Here is a 24,705-nt window from a genome sequence, read left to right as displayed (position 1 = left end):
TATGTGCACATGACCAAACTTTGTCTATCAAAAGGAAAACAGTTTTCTTGCTACATATAATCGCCCCTGCCATATGTCACAATGCTGTAATTTCATAGGGTTTACAAAATTTAATTGCCTTTCAGTTTTGCTCTATGATTAGAGATTCTAAGACTCAATCCAAGAATGCAGTTATGTGATAAAATCTTTTCACAAATATCCTGAATCCAGGAAGAGTTACAGGTAGAAGAAAAAAGAGAAGCCAGCACAGGTAAAATGTATCAACCAGCACCTGTAGGGCAGGATCAGACATAGTTAACAAGAAAAAAGGAAGGAGAAACAAATGTGTTAGGTGATCTTTAGTTTAAAGAAATCTCTGTTGGGCAACTGGGCATTTTGCTCCTTGCCTTTTATTTCCAACTTCCTTTCAAAGAATTCGTTAAGTGAAAAGAGAGATGATGGCAGCTCAGTATATCAAAGCTCAGTTATCAGTTGGCTTATTCTAGTATCTTTGGTCTTTTGTGGATGCCTTATGATGTGTTGTACGGTAACACTGGAAAGTCAATCTCATACCAGCGATTGCCACATGAACGTTAAGGAGTCTGAAAAAAAAAAAATCACAAAATAGAAATAGTTGCTGTCTCAGGTATAAAGTGGCACTGATAAGAATGAGTGTATCCAAAAAGATTTGGGTAGGTTTCTTTTTTCTTTTTTTGGAGGGAGGGGTGCAAAAGAGATTGACTTATTATTCAGTAGGGTGAGAAGGAAAGTCTAACAGAAAGAAAAAGACATAATAGAGACTGCTCCATTGTCAACTCTTTCAGGATTGGCCCTGAGTATGTTGTCCTGGTCACGGACAGAAGTAAAAAGCTTACTGCTACTCCGAAGAGATCTGTTTCCTTTATGTAACATCTTTAGTCTTAAAAATTCACGAGAGCTATTAAAATTAAACTTTTCCTTAAAATCAAAGTACACTTCTTGGGGGATAAAGGTACTTTTCCTAAATCTGTAATAGGAAGACTTTAGAAACTCTTGAAAGATGGCATACGAGTCAGCAGGAGACACATTCACTGGGATCCTAAAGAGAATTGAATAAAGGTACTATTTTTCAAAGGAAGAGATGGTGAGTCAGCCAGGAACTAACAACAGCAGGAAACCGTTAACCACTGTAAGACTTAGGGCAAATGGAAGAAGCTATGTTTCCGGACTAAGTGAGAGCTCATCCATGTGAGACAGACACAACCACAGAGCAAAAGCCAGAGGAGAGGGAAGAAATAACCCGACCTTCTTCTCCTCCTGTCCATTTATTTCCTGCTGTGCCTCTGGTAGCCAAACCCCTCCAGAAGCCAGAATGAGCTTAGTGCCACTGTCTTCGAGAATGAGAACCTTCCTTTTCACTGGCCTATGGCACAGATCAAAGCAAAGACAAAAAGAAAATTGATGCTGGAGTTTGCAGATGTATGACTAACTGAGACATTGAAAGAAAAATCACTAACGGAGGAGCAAAAAAGCCAAGATAGTCTGAACTGCAGTTTTCAATGCATGAGAAGTTGATTTCCTGTGGCTAAGACTTTATTCCTGATTGTAGCATCAGTAATGATCTTTCAACTGTGATGCATCATAGGTTTAAGACAATTCACCTGCAGGAAAAATACTTTAGAAAGAAAATGCAAAAACAAAAACAGATTGTGTGAGAAGATTTTCTTTAGGATGACTCTATAACAATGACAGGTATAATCTGTTTTATTCTAGTTAACCATATTAATTCTTATTTTTATTTTGGTATATCTGTATGAGGTAGTATGATGTACTTTCTTCAAAATCACTTTGATCTACTCCTTGGAATGTTTTAACAATGAGCAGCATTGCATATTCGTTTTAGTCTGGAAATTTCTAACAGGGAAGAATACTGCAATGAAATTAACATTTAGAAGAAATAGTTCCTCAGGAGATAGAACATATATCATGCATTATAACATTTTAGGGCTTGAAAAGAACTTTTAAAGATCAATCTAAAATTTTTATTTTACAAGTGATGACAAAAGGTGTAGTTGTAGTTTCCCCATAGCAACACATCTCTAGTTTTCAGCAAAGATCAGAACCCACGTCTCCCATCTGTTTTATCCACCTTCCCATGGTGAAATTCCCATTTATATTCCTATTAGATAGGAGAACCAATCTTGTTTCAATGACTTCCTAAATCTGCCTGTCCAAAAATTCACTGAAAATACATACCTACCACCTTAATATTTCTCAGCCAAGATTTGAAGATACCATCAGAGAGCAAGAAGGGGTATCCTTGTGGATTGCCCGAAGCTCTGGGAGCTGCCTGCACTCAGCGTCTCTCTGTGGACTTTGGTTCTATCATAATCCATTAGCCAACTGTCCATTTAGAGGCTCAAGTTCCATTGTCCTCAAATTTTGTCCAAGAAAATTGAGTTCATTATTTTGCAAGACCAATAAATGAAAGAGTTATAGCTTGCTGTGTTTTAACTCCATGAAAGAAACTGTCATAGCCCACAGAGAATTTCCTGGATATAAATCATTTTTTTTTGACTGTTGGTTCTGTCTTGTCCCTTCTCTATCACACTATAATTACTTAATCTGATCACTTGCTATTCCTATTTCCTCTTTAATATCTGTAATTTTTAATCTATGTTGTCTTGCTCTATTATACTTCCCTGTAGTAAGCAATGACATATAAAAAAAGGACCCAGCCTTGTAGGCAGGTGTGTGCTTCCTATGTGCTCACAGATAGGTCACTGAAAGTCCATGCAAATTAGGGTACTTCATGGAGCAGCGGAATTTCATCTGGCAAGCAGGTGTGTTATAGAAGAGAACTATAAATGACTTGGTTTGAATGATGGCTGTTGGTGTTCCTCTATGCTTTATTCTTGCAGTTCACCTAATGGGTCATGTTCTTGACATCTGAACTCTACAAACATGGTCATGGAAACCTCTTGTCTAATGTTGCACTAGATGGGGCATTGATCTTCCTAGGACAAGAAGATCGCCAAGTGTTCTTTCTCCATTTCTCTCAAAATAAAGATTTGAAAATTTTATAAATGAAATAATTATTCAAGGACTATAGGAATTTAAAATATTTGGCCTCTGACAATAAAAGCTTAGGAAAGCTTTAGTCTTTTACTATAAGAGATTATAAAAGTAAAATAAATTAATATGTGTTAAGGCAGGCAGTATGTGACATATAGTTTTCAAAAACAATCCCTGCAATCAGAATAGTATTACATTTTAAAAATATATCACCATAGATTTTAAGAAGTAAAATAGATATACATCGTTCTAACATACCTTAACTTCTTGCTTTTTAAAAAGTAGGTGGGAAAATCTGTAGTTCTCAACTGTTTATCTGTGGACTAGAGCCCATCTATCACAAAGATTTAACTAGTCAATATTGAAAAGAGAAAATAATATTAAGGACAAAGTAGAGTGTGTTGGGGTGAGGCCAGAAGGAGCTGTAAAATGCCAACCTTCCTTTCCTAGGGTAAGACCCTACTTTCCTCTGGGATTTTGCCATTCCTACTCTGAGGTAAACCATTGTGGCAATAGATGGTAGCTGAACTGAAGTACCTCTTCCTGGAGTCTGTTGTGTCTGTCTTCTCCTGGGAAGCAGACCTATGATGGGATTCCCTTAGGGAAAATGCCTGTGTAAGAGAAAATGGGGAAAGGGCCAGAAAAGGCTGGGAGAGTCATGGGAATGTGATATAATTTGGACATGAGCGAAGTGGGGAGAAAGGGAGGCATACTAGACCGTTGTGCCCCATCCAGGAGTCCTTGAGGCAAAAGCAGCCATCAAAGTGGACCCGTGTCTCCCCAGCATTGTCTTGCCTTGGTATTCCTACCCCCTCAGGATGTGCTGGGCAGCATGGGGGAAGCATGCCAGAGCCAGCAGCTGGGGCCCTTGGTTCATGAACTTCCCTGGAATCCGAGGTCTGCAAGGCACATTCTCATGGCCACCACAACTAGCTGTGGCTTTTTAATCTTTCACACCTATTATACCTGAGAATTAGGACTTTCATCCCTTTCTCCCTTGATAAAACTTTTAGACCATTCTTCTTCTACTTTTTAAAAACAAAACGATAAGAGACTCTTAAAAACTGAGAACAAACTGAGGGTTGATGGGGGTGGGAGGGAGGGGAGGGGGGGTGATGGGTATTGAGGAGGGCACCTTTTGGAATGAGCACTGGGTGTTGTATGGAAACCAATTTGACAATAAATTTCATATATTGATAAAAAAAAAGAGTCAAGCTAATAAACAGTGAAATCAAAAAGTCAAAAAAAAAAAAAGCTCAGAAAGAAAAATAAATAAATAAATAATAAAATGAAAAGCTCAGAAAGAGAAAAAAAAAAAAAATGAAACCGTAACAAAGCCTGGCAGTTTTCAGGCTCACGCCATTCAACCAGTCCATCTTCTGAGCCCTCCTCCTCAGTCACTGAACTTTGACATCTGGCTGTTGGTGTTGCTCACTCTAATCCTTGCCAATATATCAGGCAAATTCAATACCCGGGCCTCTCAGTTCCTCATCTTCTCCATCATCCATGACATCTTCCTTTCCCCCTCTTCTCCACACCTTCAAAGACTTGTTCAAATAGTACATTCTCACAGATGCCTTCTTAGAATCCCGACTACATGGGATCCTCCTGTCCTCTACTTCATACTAACAGTTACTGACCATGGGAACAAGCCCCAGATGAAAAATATTATGCACCTAGGGTGCTTTTTCTTGGCCGTTATTGTTAAACTGTTTTCTTACAGAGCACAACCAGGATGTGGCCTGAATGTGGCCTCATATATGAGCTGGACTTAAAACAGGACCCCGGCTCCAAAAAGCACCAGGGAGCTGCCTGGGTTGCCTGACAATATCTACGAATAAGGACAAGGCCCTTCTAATCAATCAGGATGAGGCATTTTTTTTCCCCTTTTCCTCATTAGCGTATTGGTTGGAGTGGGCACCTAAAAGGGAACTTTATATGAGCAAGGCCTCCCGTCTCTTCCTGAGCCCAGCCTAACCGACCTCTCTGTTAGTGCTGTGTGTCCCTTCAGCGAGAGCTGGACACCCAATAAAGCCTTGCCTGTGCCTTTGACTTTTGGGTCTGGCTTCTTTTCTATTCTTGTAGGACCAGAAAACCCGACTCCAGTAACAATCTGTGATGCTCATTCAAAGCCAGTGACAGTTTTTGGAAGTATCTGTTTATTCCCGTGATTGGATTACTATCTTTTCTCTACCATAGATTCTAAGTTCTATGAGGTCCAGTTTGATCTATCTTGATTCTCAGCACCTGCAAATTACCTGGCACATAGTAGATATTCAGTACATATTCCCTATATAACTAAATGATTCCCTGGCTATATACAGAAATGAATGAGTAGATTTGAATTGTGATGCATCGAACTGAACACATATCAATGGATGTTGTTGCCAAGGCTTATGTCCGTCTACATTTGAAACATACGTAGTTATCAATGTAATTAAAAACTTCAGAAGAATTAAAATTTTGTTTCATTATTTTATATCCTGTGACAAATTTTATCACTTCAAAAAATTACACTTAGGGGAACCTGGGTGGCTTACTCTGTTAAGCATCTGATTCTTGATTTCAGCCCAGGTCATGATCCCATGGCTGTGGGATCAAGCCCCTGCTTCAGGCTCCACATCGAGCATAGATCCTGCTTAAAATTCTGTCTCCTTTGCTCTTCCCCAACCCCCCACCCCCACCCTGGCTCACACACACGCTTTCTCTCAAGAAAAATAATACACTTGATTTTATCATCAAAATCACTTTGGATATGTTTTTTATTTTAAACTCTGAATATCTTGACCACAGTGCTCTTTACAATTCATCTAAGGTTTCCTTGAAGATCATAACACGGGGTCTTGTACATAATAGAATTTATTATATGGCATTAATTTGCAATACATTAATTCAGCTTCTCTAAATTCTGATATTTTGTTCTTCCTAATAAAACTAACCCTCTGTCTGATTTTCTCTTCCTCATTTATTTCCGCTGAGAGACATAGTTAAATTGACTTTTACTTATATCTTGGGATTTATTTATTCATAAGAACTTTTGAAAGAATGCATCCATTTCTAATCTTTTTTTTTGCTTGCTTTTTATTTTTCTGAATTATTAGGCTTTGATTTCTATTTTGCGTTTGTTTTATTTTTTCAGGATTTAATTATAATTAAGTCTAACGACTTAAATGTAGGTTTTCTATAAATGCTTCAGGAGATTTTTTAAACATGGGTGGAAGGGGGCACTACTTAAAGAGTATACTATTGTTGGGGCACCTGGGTGGCTCGGTCAGTTGAGTGTCCAACTTTGGCTCAGGTCATGATCTCACAGTTTGTGAGTTCAAGCCCCACATCGGGCTTGCTGCTATCAGCACAGAGCCTGCTTCAGATCTTCTGTTCCCCTCTCTCCCTGTCCCTCCCCTGCTCCCACACGTGCTCTCTCTCAAAAATAAGTTTATAAAAACATTATACAAAACTTTTAAAGAGTATACTATTGTCAAAAATTCAGAAATAACAAATATTAAAACCATGACTCACCAAAGTATTAATTAGTAGAAATTGATTGATTGATACACACTGAAAAGACAATTTACAAAGCAGTAGCGTACTCAAACCAAAGCACGGAATGAGGCTTAGGTATATTGGTTATAAGCAACTTATATAGTGATAAAGCAGTGACTGTTTATTCTTCACAGTGATTGATTATGGTAGGATTTTCTTAAATGACAGGGAATTGATCAGTGGTTACCTCATACCAACCTTGGAAAACAGTTTGTCTTGCTTATGATTTTCAGAAGGATAAGCAAGAAATGACCCATAATAAGTTAGCCTTGCAAAATAAACAAAATTAAGCTTTGCTTCTATGACTAAACTGGCTTTGTCTCCTCAGGGAACTTTCAAGGCTGGTCTCTGTTTTTAATTTTAACGATAGTTTAATCGGTTTTCCATATTTAATATCCATTTTCTGTTTGAAATTATCTTTTTTAACAGTTTTACATATTAAATCAAAATCTTTAAATTTGATTGGTATGTTAAAAATGTTGCCTTTGAAGTAAAAGTGTTCTGCTCTTATTCTTGGCGTTTCCCCCAGGTTTAATAGTAAAATGATTGTTTTATACTTCTATCTTATTTTAATTTATTTTCTCCTTTAATTTAGTCTAGCATTTCACAATGATTTTGGTCTCAGGACCTCTTTATGCTCTTAAAAAGCAATGATGATCCCAAAGCTCTTTTGATTATGTGAGCTATATCTATCCATATTTACAATCCTAGAAATTAAAACTGAGAAACATTTAAAGTATTTATTCATTTGTTTAAATATAACAATAAACCCCTTATACATTAACATATATAATTATTTTAATAAAAATGAGTTGTATTTTTCCAAGACAAAAAATAGTGAGAAGAGTAGCATTGATTTACATATTTAAAAATCTCTTAATAGAAAACATTCTCAAGAGACTAGGCTGGTGGTTATGAGGGGCTTGGAGGTAAGGGAAAATGGGAGATGCTGGTCAAAGTGTACAAACTTCAAGTTATAAGCTGAGTAAGTCCTGGGGATCTAATGTACAGTGTAATAACCATAGTTAGTAGTATTTAGTATTATTTACATGAAAGTTGCTAAAAGAGCAGATCTTAAATGGTTTCACCACAAAGAAGAAATGGTAAGTATGTGTCACGATGGATGGGGTGTTAGCTCAAGTTAAGCTGTTAATCAGTTTGCAACATGTAAGTGTATCAGATCAACACATTGCACACTTTAAACTTGTACAACATTGGGGTACCTGGGTGGCCTAGTCGGTGAAGCATCCAACTTCGGCTCGTGCCATGATCTCATGATTTGTGAGTTCAACCCCCGCGTCGGGCTCTGTGCTGGCAGCTTGAGCCTGGAGCCTGCTTTAGATTCTGTGTCTCCTTCTCTCTCTGCCCCTACCCTGCTCATGCTCTGTCTCTGTCTCTCTCAAAACTAAAACATTTAAAAAAATTTTTTAACCTGTACAGTGTTATATGTCGATTATATCTCAATGAAGCTAGGAAAAATAAAAAATTCAAAAAGTTTAAATCACTAATGTTAAAAAAAAAAGCTGTTTCAAATCATGCTAAAAGGTCAAGTAAATGAGGAATAAGCATTGACCACTGAACTTAGCAATGTAATCCTGGTCATATAGTTAATTCATTACCTCTCTCTCTTAAGCAATTAAATTTTCAGTTAGGCACTTCAAAAATATAGAAGATGTTCTAATCCAACAGAACCTATATGCCATAGTAATCTTGAGGGTGGTCTGCCCTCACTTCTATCTTATCTCACACAGAAAACACTAAGTCAGAAGAAAAAAAAAATCTCAAGCCATATAATTTCCAAACATCTGGTTGGTTCTACATTTCTTAAAACATTACTATCATTCTTGTGCAACTCTCCAAGTGAAGTTATTCCTAAAATCTTAGTTCCTTTTATCCTCCATATAACTAATAGTACAATCCGTTTTTCACAGGGGCATGAAGATGAATGGACTTTTGACTCAAGACTTTCAGGTTATGCAACCTTATGAATGATTTCTTTACAGATCAACATAAAACATCATTAGAGATTACATTAAACTTACATTCGTTGAATCACAGGATACCTCTATAAATAATTAAATACTTAATTGATATATTTTTTTAAATGTTTATTTATTTTCAGAGAGAGAATAAGAATGTTGGGGGAGAAGGGCAAAGAGAGAGGGAGAGAGAGAATCTGAAGCAGCCTCTGGGCCATCAGCACAGAGCCCAATGCAGGGCTTGATCCCACAAACCCAAGATCATGACCTAAGCCAAAATCAAGAGTTGACCCTTAACCAACTGAGCCACCCAGATGCCCCAATATATATTTTTAAACTAAGTAAAAATATGAAAAGTTTTAAACCTACTTTCATTACCATGAATACATTTTCAAGAAAGTGTTTTCAACAATTTATTAATAAAGGACCCAATTTACCAATAATTTACAAATAGTTTAAAGTACATCAAATATATGAAATGCACAATATGATAATGATAAATAAAATAATATGCAATTATTTTAACTTCTTGGTTATTTTATTTATAAAATTATTTTACAGTCCTGGGGCACCTGGCTGGCTCAGTCAATAGAGCATGTGACTCGATCCCAGGGGTGAGTTCAAGCCCCACCTTGGGCATGGAGCCTACTTAAAAAAATAAAATAAATAAGTTTCTGGTCCTTATATATTTGCATGGAAAGGTGTCCACAATACATTATTGTGGGGGGAAAAGCAAGTCATAGAATAGTATGATTAGTGTTATCCCATTTGAAACTTTAAAAAATCTGTATACATATGTATGACTAAAAATATATGGGAGAAAACTAGGAGAATACATGCCAAATTATTGACATTATTTATAGCCCTAGTAAGGGATTAGGAAAAGGGATAGTGTTTTATACACTTCCAATTGTTTGGGATTCACCACTAATAAATATATTTTATATATATTTTTAAATCATTTGATTGTCAGAAATAAAGTTTCTACTTTGGCAAAATATTTATATTAGTAAATACATGTTTATAACATGTTTTATTAGTAGATACATGTTTATATGCACATAATTTTTATATAGTAGAATATATTAGTATATATTCTTATTTTGGTAAGAAGAGCGTTTTTATTTTTAACAAATTAGAATCAAATTTTAGGACTTTTATTTTCTAGATTTTTAAGTGATAACAGTGGCTTGTGTGCAAAAGCCACAAGGCTATGACTCACGACTGATCACTAGAGACAGCCTGCATATTTCTCTTAATATAAAATCCTATTATGTAATAATACTCACTGGTTCCCTGAAAATTGAAAGAAAATCTAGTTGCAACAATTTAGTTTTATAAGGTTTTTTTATTCAATTGCATTTTCCAGATTTCTTTTTAGTTGGACTGAGGTACATAAAGATTCTGTTCCACTGCTCTTAGTTCTACATGTTCATTTTCCAGTAGGTCTCTACAGGGATGATGAGAAAGAGATTTATGTCTAGTGCCACTTTGTTCTAAAAAATGAGCTAATTGTCACAAATATGCACACAATACCTCAAGTTACCAATTACTTTCACCACACATCCGAATATGTTTATTGTGTATTATTGGTTTATTCTTTTCTTTTTTTTAAACAACTCTCATCTTTACTATTCTACATGAGACCTTTGTCTCAATGTTTTTAGTTTACCTTGGAAAAACTGTGTCAAAAGAAAAGTGAAATGGCTGACAGATCATGTTAACCCGGACAAAGCAGCATCTAACAGAAAACCTTTAACCTGTGCAAAGTCAACTTGCATCCATTCACCTGTGAGAATAAGGAGTCAACATGTCTGATGCTAGAAATCTAGCAGATTCTTTGTGCCAAGAACCAAGCACAATTAGAAATGTAGCAGAGAAAAGGCATGCAATCAGCTGTAACTAACTAAATTCATCCTTTCAAAGAAGAATTACTTTGAATTCCAATCCAGACAGCTCAGTCTTGTAGACCGGGGGCGATTTTGAGGAGTGGGCTCATGGGAGTATGACTCTCTAACTCATCATAGTGGACCTCAATGGACTAGCCTCTGACTCAGCCACAGTAAAATTACATACTGTGTTTCACACTAATTAAAATAAGTTGGCAGTAGCAATTTTACTGAAATTCTAGCTAACCTAAAGCCAAAGGAAATCGTAATATGCCATTTTCCTTACCTAATAAACAGGAACCAAGGCCATTTCTAGATGAATTAGTGCTCAGATCATTGATTATGCTCCATAAGCCAAAAAATAAGCATCTTTTAAATTATCTAACATGAGAAATATTGTTCAGACACACCAGATTTTGCTGAAAGGAAGGAAGGAAGGCACTTTTTCTTTTTTCTCTATGGTGAAGTCAGTAAATATTTACTAAATACTATGATATACAGAACATTCTGCTAAATATTGAATCTAGGTTGAGGTACGAACTATTTACGGTTTTCTATCTGTACCTGTCAAATATTTTCGTCAGTGAAACATGGCCTAAGTTATTTTTTCAGAACAATATTTTACCTTGCAAATAGTCTCCTGTATAAAAGGTATATATATTCTTCTTATAAGTGACCTAATTAAAACTTGCAATATCTTCACCTTTCTGCTTCTTTTATGGGGAGGATCTATACCTTTTATTCTGGAAATATTCATTCAGATCATTTTCTAGTTGGTGAAACTCAGATTTTAAATATTTGACCATGTCAAACTCAGAAATAGATTTACTAAATGGTACCCTGTGCCTATTTCCTTCTCAAAATGTGTCAGTAGGGGAGCGCTTCGGTGGCTCTGTGGGTTAAAGGTCCGACTTTGGCTCAGGTCATGAGCTCAGGCTTCATGTGTTGGAGCCTGCGTCCAGCTCTGTGCTCACAGCTCAGAGCTTGGACCTGCTTCAGATACTGTCTCCAGCTCTCTCTGCCCCTCCCCCGCTCTCTCTCTCTCTCTCTCTCTCTCTCTCTCAAAATATAAATAAACATTTAAAAAAAATTTAAATGTACCAGTAGGAGTTTCATCAGGAAAATAGGAAAGCAGAAACTGCTCTAGATATTTCAATCAGGAAACAGGTAATCCTTAGGAAAAAAAGGCTCAGAGAAGACTGCTGCAAAATCTCACATTTGCAAAAGCCCGCACGTCTGCCTGCTGCTGCCTAAGAAAGGAGAACATGGCTTCCGCTTCCCTTCCACCTTGCAGATCTGATATGAACATAGCTCCTAGTGGAACCAACCCCAGAACATGCATCAGAGATTCTGGGAATGTAGTTTCCAAGTGTCCTACCATCCCCAAACAAAGAAGAACATACAAGTGGAAATAATGCTAAATTGCTAACAGATAACGTGTAGGTAGGAGGTGGGATTGAGGCAAATTCTGTCCCAGTGATACTGTCCAAAAACATTTGAGCTGTGATTTAACAGCTCATGCTACAATTACTGAGGTGAATGATAGTTCCAGTATAGTCCACTCGCCCTTACCCTTTTAGAAAATTTTGCTCCTTTTTTCCTCCCACTTACTTCTTTGACCACTTGGATAGGAAATTTTAATTTCATAAATACTGACTTCAATGATTTAACAGATAAAAACCATATGCTAAATTACTATATATCTGTATCTGTATTACTCTATACCAATGGAGAACATATAGGTGCCAGGCATTGTGCAGGAAGTCATTGTGTGGGGTACAGAGATAGTCCCTGCCTTTCAAGTGCTTACAATTATTAGGAGGCAAAATGAAAATACAAGCAATATAACTCAAGGCAGATTGTGTGCAGTTAACAAAAGGCAGAGGAGGAATTAGAGCAGGAGAGATTCCTAGAAGGTGATGATGAGTGATTGAAGAGAGTCATGGGGAGGAAATGCTCTTTGAGGTGTAAGGATTCTGACAGATGGAAATGGAGTGAGGCACATGGTGAGACAATTTTCCAGAATGAGCAAAGTGAAAAGGGTGAAGAACTTGCTAGAATTAGACTAGAAACAGATACCATGAATGCAGATGATACAGGGGTGGGGAGTATTGCAAAGGAAGCAGCCCATGTGGGGACTTCAGCCCACAAAAGACTAAAGTGCAAGCCACCTCCAGGTAGCATCCCCGATGAGAATGTTGGCCCAGGGTTATTTAAAGTTTCCAATTGTTCAAAAGAAGGTGAAAATCCATATTCTAAGGCAAAACCCCTATTTTAAAATGTTAGCATCTAGGGGCCCCTGGGTGGCTCAGTCAGTTGAGCGTCTGACTCTTGATTTTGGCTCAGGTCATGATCCCAGGGTTGTGGGATCAAGCCCCATGTCGAGCTCTGCAATGAGCACAGAAACTGCTTGAGATTCTCTCTCTCTCTCTCTCTCTCTCTCTCTCTCTCTCTCTTCTCTCCCCCTCCCTCAGATCCTCTTCCCTGCTCTCTCTCTCTCTCTCAAATAAAAACGTTAAATAAAATAAAAATTAATAAATAAAAACTAAAAATAAAATGTTAGCACCTAATTTTTAAAAATTCCAAAAAATCCCAAAACAAAACGAAACTAAAGCCATGTACAATTTAGCATATGTGCTGCTTAAGCAAGCACAAGCCATGTGTAATTTCAATAAAACATATCTATCATCCATATATGGCCCAATGACCATGTATTTGCAGGCTTTAGGAGATGCTTCCTGAGGTCCCATCCAAGCAATTCTAGTTTCAATCGTGAACCTCATTCTCAATGAATAATATATGCTCTAAAATTATGCATATTAAGCATTACCTCAGAAACTTTCTTCGTACGAATTGTGTGCCTTTAATTCTTTCATAAAGAACTGTAGAGCTCTGAAGACTTTCATTTGCAAGAGGCCTAAGAGTGAAAAGAAGTAACAAGAAGGAGAAAACTGAAGGAAGACCACAAGAAATGCAAATGCTGTGGACATTTACTGGTGCAACCAATCTTTATCAACCTCTGAGACTGAAGACAACTGCTTTCCTTTACTTTTACGAATGGGGAAATGATAATGAAAAGCATTTGTCACAGAGGAAAAATTTTGACTCATCTGGAGTAACAATTATTAGCTACCCTAGCAGAATAATATACTGAATGCTTCTGGTTATTTACAATCCAGTCTACTTGGGGAGCTTGGATGGCTCAGTCAGTTAAGCATCCAATTTCAACTCAGGTCCTGATCACAACTATTATCATATTTTATGACGCCAATCAAACATGCATGAACATCACAGTGACATTATGATTTAGGCCAACGTTTGTAACCATCACTGCAATAATTGGGAGAATTTTGTTCTAATACTGATGCCAAGGCCTCATCCCCAGAGATCCTAACTTAGTAGTCCAGATTGGGACCCCAGCATCTGTATGTTTTCAGATGCTTTAAAATAATTTTATTATTTAAAAAGTAATTGTTAGGGGCACCTGGGTGGCTCAGTAAGTTAAGCATCTGACTTTGTCTCAGGTCATGATCTCACAGTTTGTGAGTTCGAGCCCCACGTTGGGCTCTGTGCTGACAGCTCAGAACCTGGAGCCTGCCTCAGGTTCTGTGTCTCCCTCTGTCTTTGCTCCTCCCTTGCTGGCACTGTCTCTCTCTTTCTCAAAAATAAACATTAAAAAAAATAAAATAAAATCCAGCCTACTGTGATATACAGAATCTCCTCTTACATTTGTGGATATTTTTTATTTTTTAAAAATTGAGTATCAACAAATTATTTCTCAAAAACTGTGTGATCATGTTTTCTGCCCATTTCTTCACTAGATTATTTGTTTTTTGGGTGTGGAGTTTGGTGAGTTCTTTATAGATTTTGGATAATAGCTCTTTGTCCAATATGTCATTTGCAAATATCTTTTCCCATTCTGTTGGTTTACTTTTAGTTTTGTTGATTGTTTCCTTTGCAGTGCAGAAGCTTTTTATCTTCCTGAGGTCCCAATAGTTCATTTTTGCTTTTAATTCCCTTGCCTTTGGAGGTGTCACGTAAGAAATTGCTGCAGCTGAGGTCAGAGAGGTCCTTTCCTGCTTTCTCCTCTAGGGTTTGGATGGTTTCCTGGCTCACATTCAGATCCTTTATCCATTTTGAGTTTATTTTTGTGAATGCTGTAAGAAAGTGGTCCAGTTTCATTCTTCTGCATGTTGCTGTCCAGTTCTCCCAGCACCATTTGTTAAAGAGACTGTCTTTTTTCCATTGGACGTTCTTTCCTGCTTTGTCAAAGATTAGTTGGCCATACTTTTGCGGGTCCAGTTCTGGATTCTCCATTCTATTCCCTTGGTCTATGTGTCTGTTTTTGTGCCAATACCATGCTGTCTTAATGATTATCTTAAAAAGTGAGAATAAACTGAGGGTTGATGGGGGGGTGGGAGGAAGGGGAAACTGGGTGATGTGCATTGAGGAGGGCACCTGTTGGGATGAGCACTGGGTGTTGTATGAAAACCAATTTGACAATAAACTTCATATAAAAAAAAAACTGTGTGATCATACCCTTTAACATGACAGGAAAAAGGATACTAACAGGGCACATGTCAATAAGTGAAATGAGTGCCTAAAAAGTAGCCTTAGTGTTGTCTTGCTCTCCAAGCAGTTTTAAACAAAGCTGAATGCTGTACCAGTGAAATATATTAGCTCTCTTTTTTGCAAGAAATGTCACAAAAGAAGCAAAAAGTAACACAAGCCACTATATAAAGAAAGTTTCTACTTTCATTCAAACAGGCAAATGTTAATATTGAATTGTCTACATTAATACCTCTGATCATGTAAGTCTTATGTGTGACATCTGCCACCAGGGGAAATCATGTTCATCCATTTCAAGGTACGCTAGGGCTCCTCAGGGGAATCTCCTTTCATAGGGCCGTTCTATATCCTTAGAAAACATTTCAAACTAGAAACTTTGATAGATATTCTAACTGAGCTGTTCCCAGTAGTGGTGTTTTTCAATAACATAGTAGAGTACCTAATGGAATGTAATGAAAAAGATCAACAATAAAATGGACAATTTCAGAAAAAGAAAAAAACCCACCTGACAAGGTTTCTTTCTGCTTATGAGTTACCACTTCACAGAGCAAGCACCATGGAGTGTATGTGAGCATTCATAGTTTCAGCTTCAGAACAAAGAATAAGTCTAAAAAGGTAAAAATGAAAATGTGTGCTGTTCTGCCGCAGTGTAGCTGAGAGTTATAAAGGCCCTGTGAACAATATTGAGTTTGGGGTGGTACAATCACATCACCAAAGATTTACCTTCACTCTGTAAACTCAATATAGGGCAATAACAGTCTATTACAAGCAGAGCAATACAACATCAAAGGAATGTTTAAAAGAACTAGACAGAACCTTTAAATCACCAGAATTGAGTTATCTTCCCCCAAAGGAAGCACCATGGGAGAGATCTTAGCAGGGTTCTTCAAGGGGTATTACTAATTTACCATAAGTTATATTTAATACATTTTTTAAACGTGTTTGTAATCTCTCTCCACTTTTTAGAACACAGAGCAATAAATTAAAAGAGAAACAGTCCCCAAAGAGCAAGAGAGTGGGAGAAAAAATGACAAGAGTTTTATTTTGGGGAGGAGGGTTAGCGTTTCAAATAATTCTCCCATAGCTGAAAAGTCTGTGTAAGATCTGTCCTCTCCCACTTTCAACGTTTTTTTTTTTTTAATTTTTTTTATTTTTGGGACAGAGAGAGACAGAGCATGAACGGGGGAGGGGCAGAGAGAGAGGGAGACACAGAATCGGAAACAGGCTCCAGGCTCTGAGCCATCAGCCCAGAGCCTGACGCGGGGCTCAAACTCACGGACCGCGAGATCGTGACCTGGCTGAAGTCGGACGCTTAACCGACTGCACCACCCAGGCGCCCCTGTCCTCTCCCACTTTCAAAGAGACTCTTCAAATCTGAACCTAGAGAAAAAATAGTAAATTTTTATTAGTTATATTTATAAATTAATCAGTCTTCAAATTCTGTTAAAAACAGGACATTCATAACATTTTAGAAAAATGGTAATAAATTCTCTTTAACATCTCCAGTGAGAAATAAGCAATTTTATTCCACCTTCTTATGACTAAAACGAACATTTGAGAAGTTGAATTTCTGGTCTAGGTCATGTCAGAAATGGCAGTAGAATTTATTGTGGAGTAGTACTGGTCATTGTTGGCAGTGTGCTTAGTTTAATGACGTTTTGATATATTAGTTTTTTACATATTGCAAAGGCTTATTGTTACACATTTTAATCTAAATCCAAGCATTTGTGTTTCCCATGAAGGGCAAATGGAACTATCGAGTATTATCAAAATTTTTCATCATCTGTTAATGTCTCATATTTGCATACATAAAATCATAAATTTCTATATGATACTAATAGAACTGCTCCTCCAATTCTTTCAAAAGTTATACCCTTTTCTGCCTTTTGTTTAGCATTCTGGTTTTGGTTTATGTTATCTTGATTTATACCAGACATATGTATGCAAAGATATTTTAAGTTCTAGATAATTTGTATCCATACTGGCTTTTCAATACGTTATTATTTTTTTTAAGCGCTGCAAAACACACCCACAACAGGTGCATGAAACTGCCTGTAACACATGCCATATGGGGGAAGTACTAGGGTTTGTCCCTTTTGATATAGAATGGTTTTATTGGTGTCATACTGTGTAAGCTTTTATAATAAATCAGATCATACATGCATTTATACTTATGTAGCTGGTGTTGGGAAATATTTAATTCATGTTTATAATGCTTTTAATTTTATAACCAGCTTCCTAAATGTCTTTACAGTTGACCTTTATGTTTAGATTATTTCCCTTTAAATTTCCCATTTGCCAGATAATCTTTTTCAGATATTCGAATTGTGCTGCTGTTTTTCTTTTTTGGAACATGTTCTTCTTCATACTAATACTGTTCATTGAAAGGCAAAATTCTGATTCATATTTTTTATACTCTTGCCTGGGCAGGAAAAAAACTAATTTCATTAGTTATTTAGTACTAGCATTTAGTACCAGTTATTTAGTACTAGCATTTAGTACTAGTATTAATATTAGTATTAATATTAGGTGGGTTTTTGGCATTCCATTATTTGCAACAATTGTAAATGTGATTAGAATAGGTGAACCCAACATGTGCTTGCAGGTCTATCAAGGTTAGCTTGTTTGTAGTTGTAAGATTTCAAATTACAACTAGGAACTCTCATTTTTTCCCCCTATCCATTCAACTTGTATTAATTGTATCACAAAAATCCAATATCCAACCAGAAGCATCATATCATATATAGCTCTCATGTCACAACAAACACCACACTGATGTTTGTCCACTGGTTGATGTCACCACAGTGGTTAAAAGAACAGGTACTCTGGAGTCAAACCTGACTTTGAAATTCTGCTCATCTAGTTAATAGTTGTATGACTCTGCCTCAGTTTCTCTTCTACAAAACAGAGAGAACAATAATGTTTACAGGTTGCTATAAAGATTAAATCAGATACCATTTATAAATGCCTACTGTCGTGGCAAATAATATGTACCCAAGAAATGTTAGCTATTCTGATTGGAAAAAATATATTCAGGAATGCTCCAATGCCTTCCAGTTAGTATGATGAATATTATAAAGTTTTACCCAACCACAGAACCCACTGACTGTGATAAAACCAAATTAGAATGTTTACTCTTGTGCAGAGATTATGAACCAACACCTGTTGCTTAACAGTAGTGGGACTCATACCAAAAATCAATGAATGAGTAACCACCCTAAACAGCTATCACTTTCATAAGGCAGTTGGTTCTATAGTCTAGACCCGTTTAAGAATTGAACAAAGTCACCTGCTGACTATAATAGCCATTCATAGGAGTGATATAAAATTTAATGTTAGTGATTATCTGCTATGATCTGACATCATGTGTGTATTGCCTTCCACGTCTTGCTTGAAGGACATTTTAGCAACAATACTTAAGAATGTTTCATTATTAGGGCTTAAGTACCATCAATTTTTACTAAATCTTGGCCCATAAGAAAGCTACAATTCGATGTACCTGGGTCTTCAGTGCTTTTAAGTAAAGTAGAGGAGAGAATATGACTACTGTCAGAAAGAGACAATTGATAGCAAAGACAGCTTGCCAGAATTTTTTTTAACAGGAGAAGCATACTCTTTCAACAGTGAAGCTTGAACAAAAATTTGCAATAACTATCTTATTAAATGTTTATTAATTTCCTCTTAACATTTGGTATTAATTGGCCAACCTTGTCCTTGAGTTTTATTTGGAAATATCTTTGCTTCTGGACTGGTGTGTCCCTTTTGGGCCTTACCCACTTCCTATCAAGTGGCAGAAGTAGATAGTCAATTCACTATTTCCAGGTAAACGGTCATCACAATCTCAGAAGTCACTCTTCCCTCCTAAGACAATTCTATGAGTAACACAGAAATAGCTAAAAGTCAACGCTATCTTGGTTAAGTTATTAAACCAAGATAGTCATTTGTAAGTCATTGTAAGTTGCTTGTAAGTCATTAAAATGTATTTATTTATTTCATTTGTGATTACATGTATTTATTTGGGCTTAAACTGAGTCTACTATTTTCCTTTAAATTGGCTGTAGACAGAATCTATGTTTTTCACTTTTTTTTCTTCCACTTCCTCAGTACTTGCTCTTCCAAAGCACTTAAATATGGCATGTAGTATGTTCTCAAGAACGTAATGAAGGATAAGCTTGTCTAAGATCCATTAAAAGATCAAGAGATCTTTAATGGGTTGAATAACTTAATTTGCTATATTATTATTATTATTATTATTATTATTATTATTTTAATACAGATTGAAATATTTACCTAAAGAACTGACAATACTTTGCCATGTTTTCAGATATTGCATGGCAAATATGAGTAAGTAAATCAGTGAATTAATGCATGAGGACAGATAGAAGAGTTTCAACTTCTACAAATTATAGCCAATTAATGCAGACTAAGAATTTCTAGTCATGAAGACTAATGGTCTTCCTGACCTTCTCAAATACAAAATGAAATGTAAGTATTACACTACCTTGTATCTCAATGGAAGTTGATAAGCAGGGTGAAGTTTCTACTTATTCCCAGCCTAACGACTATGCTGATCATAAAACAAGTCCAAGGACCTTAAATTTCAATGAAGTGTGGCCAGTTGCTTCAAAGAACCAATTCTGGATCTACTACTCTTGGGTCTGAGAGACATATCGGATTCTGGATGTGTTAGAGGATTACCTCAGTCTGGGAATTAATCTCACCCCAATATTTCTTAAGATTAGACTAATCTCTTAAGGTAATTTTGGGTGAGATGCCAAGATTTTTCAAATTAAGGCCTGACTTATGAATACGAGACCATTCTCACTACTCCCACAGCTTAAGTTGCCAGCTACGTGGTGGCATATGATGGTATATGGTAGACTATTCTAGTTACCAGCCCTTATTCTATCTACGGTCTTCTGCTACTCCTCCTAACAAAATTCTAGGTGTTCTTCAAGATATGGCTAAAATATTATCTTTTTTCTCCATTGTTTCAGGGGTCATTTCTAAACCTTACCATTCACATGCCCATCGCCTCCTTCTTTAGTTCAGCCATTTATTTATTCAACATATATTTTTTAATATCTATTATGTACCAGATACCTTTGTATTTCATCTGAACCAAGCAGATAAAAATTCCCTGCCATCGTAATGCTTGATTTCTGATGGGAGAATAATTAATTATTCCTTCTATATTCTCATATCACTTTATTATTACATTTGTCACATTTATTGTAGATAATTGTTTATGTGTATCCCTTACTGGATAGCAAAGGCCAGGTAACATTTATCTTTTCAATTTTTATCACCAGCACCCAGCACATTGCCTTGCACCATGACATCAGGGAAAAGGCAAAACAAACTTTACAGTTTTGAGGCTCCTTATTAAGTTTAAATTTGTTCAGTATCTATGTTTTGTTTATCTATTATTACTTAAGAAGTTAACTGAAAACTTAGTCATTTAAAATAATGTTTATGTTTTTCTCACAATTTCGTAGTTCAGAAATTTGGGGGGCACCTGGGTGGCTCAGTCGGTTGAGTGTCTGACTCTTGATTTAGGCTCAAATTAAAAAAAAAAGAAATCTGGAAAAGGCAAGGTAGTTTATCTGCGATTCACATGGTTCAGCTATGGCTATTGTTGTGGCTGGGGCTGGAGGATCTCTTTCAGGATAACTTCTTTATTTATATTTTTGGTACCTTGCAGAAACTCTTTCTTTTTTTCTTCCTTCTTTCTTCTCTCTCTCTCTCTCTCTAGCTCTCTCTCTCTCTCTCTCCCTGTCTCTCTGTCTCTCTCTCTCTCCATCACTTCTCATCCTTCAGGGCTGCTCCACAAGATATGGGTTTCCATAGCATGGTGTCTCAGGATAGTTACACTTCTTACATGATGGATGGTTTCTAAGGTGCAGAAAGCAAGAACTGCCAGGCCAGTTAAGGGCTCCAACAGGAACTGTAACTGCATCATTTTGCCATGTTCTAGTGGCCAAAGAAGCCGTGAAGACTGCCTGGATTTAAGAAGATGGAGAGATAGATACCACCTCTTGATAGTGAAATAGCAGTTGAATGGATGACATTTTATAGCCATCTTTGGAAAATGCCATAATCTGTGATAGCTGTCTCATATGTCTTATCAGTCATAATGTGTGTAGGGGAAAAGATCATCACTGAAGTAAAACTTAAATTGTTATTGAACAATAACCAAAACAAAAAAACAAACAAAAAAAACCTACTCCTATGGCAAAAATTTTATTTTAAAATGCTAAATGAGTAGTGAATAAAAAAACATTCAGTAAACAAGAATCCTAAAAGCTTCTAATATCAATTTATTTTTTAATTACATCAAAGTCATTACAGGGGATTTATTGAGATTTTGAGACTCAAGATCTTTGATATTTAAATCATGTTTCTTGTAAAACTTACACAATTCTGAGTTATTTCTCAGATACGTATTTCTCATTAATATTTAATACAACTTTACAGTTTTAGTTGAGATAATCCTTGATTTCTTAGGCTATTGTGAGATGGTTCCCCAAATCAATCCCAATAGGATTAAGAAGCTCAAGCACACATCACCTCATTTTCTAGACTCCTTTCATGATATAGCATATTATGTGTCCTGATTTTTTTTTCCAGCGACTTACAGCCCATTGGAGAGCTCAATTATTTATTGAAGGAAAATTTTCCACATGGTAAAAGGCTAAATAATTCTGTTTTCTGAGACATTATGGGTGTGTATATCAATTGTGGTTTTGTATGTATTCATATTTGAGGTGTTGTAGTTTAAATCATTAATTTTGTATTATGTTGCACAGCAAATTGTTTCTTGCTCTTTGTACTCTATCCATGTTATAGTATTTATAACATAACACTTCATATTTAAACTAGTCTTGGTTTACCCAAGGCAGCATTTATAATTTTGTTGTAATGTAAATTAGTATAAATTTACTTAAATTATCAGCAGTGTTAATACAAGGCAAGACATTGTCATAATGCAGATATGAGAACTCTGGTTTATTACCTGAGGTAGAAAGCCCCTTTATTTATCATTCTCTTTAATAAAACATTCAAACTGAAAATAAGCCAAATTCTTCTAGGAAGCTACTGAAATGTCTCTCTGGAGAAGGAAATCTACTACTGAAGAAGACTTTTTTTGAGAATCAAATTAAGACCTTTGGCCAGAAAAAAAAGGCAGTGTGTATTTGAAAGTCAAATCAGACCAAGGAGTTGGTGAAATAACCCTGAAAGAATCCTGTTTGCCTGTGTGCATTTTCAACACTGTAGGACGGGCTATAAGAGTCCTGTGCTGTTGATATGCCACTCCTGTAAGCCATGCAGGGCACGCTCTTGTGGATACCTTTCCTTCTGAAGATGGTCATGTTTTCTGTGTGCTAGACGTGAATGGACACTACCACAAACAAATTGATAATTGTGCAATACCACCTGAAAACTGAGCTCCCCTGGCTATAACATTACAATCAATCAAATCTGGGGTGTTACTGCTGAACTCTTTCTCTTACACTGCTTTATAAAGTGTTAAACAAAATAATCAAAAAGCATTGTAAATTAGCTATACATTTATTTCCACTTCAGTATTTTAAAATCTAAGCTTTAAGTCTTTTCTGAACATTTAGAATAATCAAGTTGAAATGATTTAATGATACCATAGCTCAATTAAGTGAAACCTTAAGATATCATCCACCTTATGAGTCTTTAAAATGGCCCTCTTCGTATACGTAGTATCCAGATCTTGGTGTCTAATACTGTTTCCCACTAAAAGGAATCAGGACTCCTTGGAGAAATGGCTGGGTCCAGAAATGGGATAGGAGGTATGCAAGATAAGCCTAGAATATCTTATTAGACCAGCAGTGAGGCTGTTCTAAATAAATAAATAAATAAATAAATAAATAAATAAAGCATATTACAAGACTCAGGAGAAAGCTTGAAGGTATTCTACTACTCACATCAAGGACAACTTGAGCACAAAATAATTAAGTATACTAACTAGCATAATGAACAATTCCAAAAAAATTGGAGTTCATGAGTTCATATCAATAAGAAGTAGATAAATAAATAGGAGAAAAGGGAGTACTGTAGATTATATTAAAATGTTAAGTGCCAACTGGCAAATGAGGAAAAAGTACAAGAGTTGGAAAGTCAGCATTTGCAATCATCAGAGTAAACACTGGATCAGACATGAATCGCTAATGGAGAATATATCTGGGGAAAAGTTTTGGTGAAGAGCACATTTGCCTGCAACAGTATATTGATTGGGTGATCTAAACACCGTCAATGAGAAGTACATAGACATTGTGTGAGTTTGGATGAGATATCCTGAGAAAGCCATAATATCACCTATGTAATATTCCAAACAAAAATACATAATGAGAATATAAGCATCAGTTGGTATCAGATATATGCTAAATGAGGAACAAACGTTCTGAAATAAAAACGGATGGGAGACTGTAGTCTTCAAAACTGTCAGTGGCACAAAAGACAAAGAAAGATTATGGAAATGTTCTAGATTTAAAAAGACTACAAAGACATGACAACTAAATACAATACCACACTCCAGAGTGGACCCTTACCTAGAGTGGGAAAAGGTATTGGATCCAGCTCCTAAAATTGAAATTATAAGGATAATAGAGTTAACAAAGGTATCCTATCAATCTTAATTTACTAAAATTGTTAACTGAACTGTAGCTATACAAGAGAATATCCTACTGAGAAATATTCACAGAAGTATTAAGGGGTAAAGGACCATGATATATGTAGCTTACCCTGATGTGATTCAAAATATATGCATGAGGAGAGAGAGAGAGAGAGAGAGAGAGAGAGAGAGAATTTGAGCCAATGATAAATCAAATGAAGTAAGAGAGAGATAATAAGTGAATCTAGGTAATGAATATCAGGATGTTATTTGATCTATACTGCTTCTTACAACTTTTCTAAAATTTTGAAATTATTTCCAATAAAAAGTTAGAAATAAAAAAAAAAAACCAACCCTGTGAATGGAGCAGCACGTACAAGAAGAAAAACATTGCTGTTTCCCACTGGCAGACACTCCAGCATGTAATTGAGTATGCCCAAAGCCATTATGCAGAAAACCAGGAATTATTGTGTGCCCACATCTCAAATGAACCTGATTCCGATTAATGTAGTAGGCAGTCTTGGTAGTTAACTAAACTGCCTTCAAATCAAAGGCAGTGTGGTACAGGTCATGGGATTGGGTTAACTGTAAAAAGCCTCGTCCTTAAGTCCCCAGGTGATACCTGACACACTCAAGCACTAACTTTGCAGGCTTGGGTACAGAAGATAAGCAAAAAGTCACACAGTGGTTCCTTTGCATTTGGCCCAGTGGCCAAGTTTAAAAGGACAAACAGGCTGTACTGCAAAGAAGGTGAAATGCTTAAATGTCAGAGAAGCATTGTTAGGACCTATCTGTATGCACAGCAACTATCGTGTGTTCCAAAAAGAAGAGAGTACATTTCATGAAGGGAAATGGGAATAAAAGACTGTATCCTGTTTTACCATTCCCAGAAGACTCAGAAAAAAATCTTTTAACAATTTAAATGTTGTTGACTTTACTGACCTATGTATTGTATCAGTCTCAAAACCAAGGGAAAATATACAAAGTGTTTATCTATTTCTCAGCTGGGGGCACAACAGGGAAGCCAATCAGCATTAGTCTTCCCTTG

The 24,705-nt window shown here is 36.3% G+C and overlaps 1 long non-coding RNA gene across 4 annotated transcripts in view; it reads right to left on the bottom strand.

Moving 5' to 3' along the window:
* Nucleotides 1-24,705, bottom strand: part of LOC106988521 (uncharacterized) — a 188,719-nt gene that overhangs the window by 801 nt on the left and 163,213 nt on the right. For 3 of the 4 annotated variants that reach the window (XR_003420697.2, XR_008296235.1, XR_008296234.1), the window contains one exon: nucleotides 16,353-16,393. The exons of the other annotated variant lie outside the window; for it this stretch is intronic. This is a non-coding gene — a long non-coding RNA (uncharacterized LOC106988521). Of the gene's footprint in view, nucleotides 1-16,352; nucleotides 16,394-24,705 lie in introns of those variants that run through there. 4 annotated transcript variants of the gene reach the window in all.

This window comes from Acinonyx jubatus, chromosome B1 (genome assembly GCF_027475565.1).
Source record: "Acinonyx jubatus isolate Ajub_Pintada_27869175 chromosome B1, VMU_Ajub_asm_v1.0, whole genome shotgun sequence".
Taxonomy (NCBI): Eukaryota; Metazoa; Chordata; class Mammalia; order Carnivora; family Felidae; genus Acinonyx; species Acinonyx jubatus.
This window is presented reverse-complemented; position numbering and strand designations above follow the sequence as displayed.